At 41.7% G+C, this 4,099-nt stretch overlaps 1 long non-coding RNA gene across 1 annotated transcript in view; it reads right to left on the reverse strand.

The window, feature by feature from the left end:
- The window catches only part of LOC118767910, a 9,023-nt gene extending 6,450 nt beyond the window's left edge, over nt 1-2,573 (reverse strand). The window contains exon 1 of the long non-coding RNA XR_005003823.1: nt 2,562-2,573. This is a non-coding gene — a long non-coding RNA (uncharacterized LOC118767910). The remainder of the gene's footprint in view (nt 1-2,561) is intronic.
- Nucleotides 2,574-4,099: the final 1,526 nt, after the last annotated feature.

The raw sequence follows: 4,099 nt of genomic DNA on the forward strand, positions 1-4,099 counted from the left end.
GTAAAAATGTTATTTGTGCAAACACAAATAAATAGCAATTGGTACCTTGAGTAAGTATTTTCTGTTAGTAAGCCGGACCAAAGCTTTGTGAGTGGATTTGGCAGGCGGAAACTGAAAGAAGCTCGTCGTAGATATATACTACTCGTTTACTCTCTTTAATCTTTACTTTTACTCTTGTTTGCGTCAGTCAGATAGTGCGCGGCCATGCACCTAGTGAGCACCGCCTTTAGTCGAGCAAATCTACCCCTGGACTTTTCTTTTGTAAGCTTAGTAACTTATTCTATCGGGGCTTTTTGCACCCGCTAAGTTACGGGAGACAACACCATCGGTTGTTCAGGACTGTTTCAGACACAACACAACACACACACAACATCACATATACGACGGCTTCTTTTCACTCGGGCTAGTGTCCGTCTACACAATCCACTCACAAGGCTTTGGTCGGCTCGAGGCTATAGAGTAGAAGACACTTGCCCAGGTGCCACGCAGTGGGACTGAACCCGGAACCATGTGATTGGTAAGCAAGCTACTTACTACACAGCACTCCTATGTATGTATCTATGTGGTAGAAACGTTAGCACGCCGGATGAAATGCTTAGCGGTATTTCGTCTGACGTTACGTTGTGTTAGTTCAATTCCGCCGGGTTGACTTTGCCTTTCATCCTTTCGGGGTCGATAAATTAAGTACCAGTTCCGCACTGGGGTCGATGTAATCGACTTAATACCTATGTCTGTCCTTGTTTGTCCCCTCTATGTTTAGCCCCTTGTGGGTAATAAAGAAATAGGTATCTATGTGTGTGTCTTTGTGTCTGTGTTTGCCCCCACACACACACACACCACCACCACCACCACCGCCACCGCTTGACAACCGGTGTTGGTGTGTTTACGTCCCCGTAATAAAGCGGTTCGGCAAAAGAAACGGATAGAGTAAGTACCAGGCCTTTAAAATAAAAAAAAAGGCCTGGGGTTGCTACATTCGACTAAAATTTCAAGGCGGTGCCCCCAGCATATCCGCAATCTAATACTGAAACAATGGAAAGTTTAGAAGGAAAAGGCTATCTCAACCATAAAAAAAATAATAATTAATACACAGAAAGATAAGAAACGAGTGAGATAAGTGAAACATGTTGCATGAACTTAACTGTTAACAGGAAATTAAGAATGAAACAGTGAGCTCATATATATTTTAAATGATAAACTTCTGGAAAGTTTTACAGATTTTAACAGTTCCAGTGTTGGACTCTCTGTATGTATGTATGTATGTATGTATGTATGTATGTATGTATGTATGTATGTATGTATGCATGTATGTATCATCCACAAAAATCAGAACTTAACTGCAGCTCTTGGTGGTCCAAAGCAGATAAGCAATCTATGTGGGTGTCTTTTTAAAACATCGACTGGTTTAAAAAGCCACATCTGATGCCAAGATAGATCTAAGTCAGTGGTTTTCAACCAGGGTTCCGCCAGTACAATCCAGGGGTTCCGCAAGAAGTTACAAAAATGCTAAAACCGACAGTAATTTTTAAGTCTCCTGTGCAGATATGTGTGCATAAGACAATTAAATTATTGCACAGGGGTTCCTCGAGCCAGTGGAATGTTTCCTTGGGGTTTCGCTTCAGCAAAAAGTTTGAAAAGCACTGATCTAAGGTGTATGTACAAGAGGTGGTCAGACTCTGCACACGGAGTAGACAACCACCTTGTATGTATGTATGTATGTATGTATGTATGTATGTATGTATGTATGTATGTATGTATGTATGTATGTATGTATGTGTGTGTGTGTGTGTCTGTGTGTGTATGTGTGTGTATGTGTGTGTGTGTGTGTGTGTGTGTGTGTGTGTGTGTGTGTGTGTGTGTGTGTGTGTGTGTGTGTGTGTGTGTGTGTGGTGTGTGTGTGTGTAAAGTATGGCGTAGATGTAATCAAATGAATCCCTCTACTTTGAAATTCACAGGCTTTGTATCTAAATTAGAATTCTTTTCGGCCAAGTCCGAGAGAGATAACTCCGTACGTGTTCCGCTATTTTATTTTTCTTTACATCATCAGCGAACCAGCAATAACCTTAACTGCAAATCAGTCAGTGAAGAGCTAAATGAATCATTATGTGGTGAATATAACATGACTAACCGCTGTTCTGGGTCAAGCGCGCCTAAACTAATTTCTTTTTCTATGGCTAACAGTCGACAGACCTGCGTTGGTTTAAAAATAAAATTGACATTTGCAAATGTCATATATATAATCTCAGCCAGTGCAAAACACACAGTAATGTTGTTTGATTAATCTAAATAACATCGTTTCTAAAATAGCTGACGTAAGGTTGTGATTCTTGTTTCTGGTTTGTTTTGCCTTCACGAAGTAAACAACTAATTACTAGAAATAGCAGCCAAATCACTCTCTGTCTTTGTCTCTGTCTGTCTGTCTCTCTCTTTCTCCTGTCACACCTTATATTTTGTCTTTTACTTGTTTCAGTCATTTCGACTGTGACCAGGCTGGGGCAATGTCTTGAAGGGAATGTACTCGAACAAATCGACCCCCCAACCCCCTTCACCACTATTTAAACCTGGTACTTATTTTATCGGTCTCGTTTTGCCAAGACTGTGCTGTTGGAACAGGGTTGAATATGCTGGGTTTCTTGGCGCGGTTGAGGACTTCGATGTTGATGGTTCGGTGGGTCCACTTGGTATTTAAGATACGCCTCAAGCTACGAATGTGGAAGACTTTGAGAAGCCACTTATGTCTGGAGTAGAGGCTCTAATGTCCCACAGGTTGTCAAATAGAGGGTGTCATACGTGTATATAAAGGTGTTTTACCCGATTCTCTATGCTGTTTTCACAACTATTTTCCCGCGTTCGAGATTTCTTTCATTTCTACAATACCAACTCACTCGACGCTTCAATGTTTGTTTATAAAAATGTTCTCACACTCCAAAAGGTATTATTTATCGTCATAACAAACAGGAGCTGTTGTCAAGAATCGTCTACCTCAATGGTACAGAGTTTGGTTCTCTGTAACAGCTTTGCTGGCCACCCCACTTCCGTCTATAAGGGTATTTTACCCGATATTCCAAGCTGTTTTCACACACACACACACACACACACACACACACACACACACATCTACGGAGTGTTTTTTTTTTTCAGATTCCATCTACCAAATCCACTCACGAGGCTTTTGGCTGCCCCGGGGGGTATAGTAGAAAATACTTGCCTTAGATGCCGCACAGTGGGACTGAACCCTTGACAGCATAGTTGGGAAGCAATCTTCTTAACCACAGCCACCTATACTTCAAACACATCTTCAAAATCTCCGTCGAGTTTAGAATGTGAATGGGACATTGTGTTATTATTGAGTAGAAACATGACTGATTTATGCACCAAGGTCCAATATAATTAATCGATATGTCTTCTACGGCGAGCTGGCAGCAACGTTTGGATGTCGGATGTATGCGTTGCGGAATTTGTTCCAGCTCTTTATATCCGATGAAGATCAACTTTGCCTTCATCCTTCCGGAAACGATAAAATAAAGCACCAGTCTAAGAATAGGATCTATGGTACTGATTTAATCCGTCCCTTAAAAATTACTGATCTTGTGTCTGAATCGAAAACCATTATAGAAGTCCTCGTCTTCAATACTAATTTACTCTTTTACTTGTTTCAGTCATTTGACTGTGACCATGCTGGAGCACCGCCTTTAGTCGAGCAAATCGACCCCAGGACTTATTCTTTGTAAGCCTACTACTTATTCTATCGGTCTCTTTTGCCGAACCGCTAAGTTACGGGGACGTAAACACACCAGCATCGGCTGTCAAGTGATGTTGCGGGGAGGGGGGCAAACATAGACACACAAACATATACACTCACATATATCTATATGTACATATACACGACGGGCTTCTTTCAGTTTCCGTCCACCAAATCCACTCACAAGGCTTTGGTCGGCCCGAGGCTATGGTAGAAGACACTTGCCCAAGGTGTCACGCAGTGGGACTGAACCCTGAACCATGTGATTGGTAAGCAAGCTACTTACCACACAGCCACTCAGAAGAAAGAAGAAGAAGAAGAAGAAGAAGAAGAAGAAGAAGAAGAAGAAGAAGAAGA

Source organism: Octopus sinensis, linkage group LG25 (genome assembly GCF_006345805.1).
Source record: "Octopus sinensis linkage group LG25, ASM634580v1, whole genome shotgun sequence".
Taxonomy (NCBI): domain Eukaryota; kingdom Metazoa; phylum Mollusca; class Cephalopoda; order Octopoda; family Octopodidae; genus Octopus; species Octopus sinensis.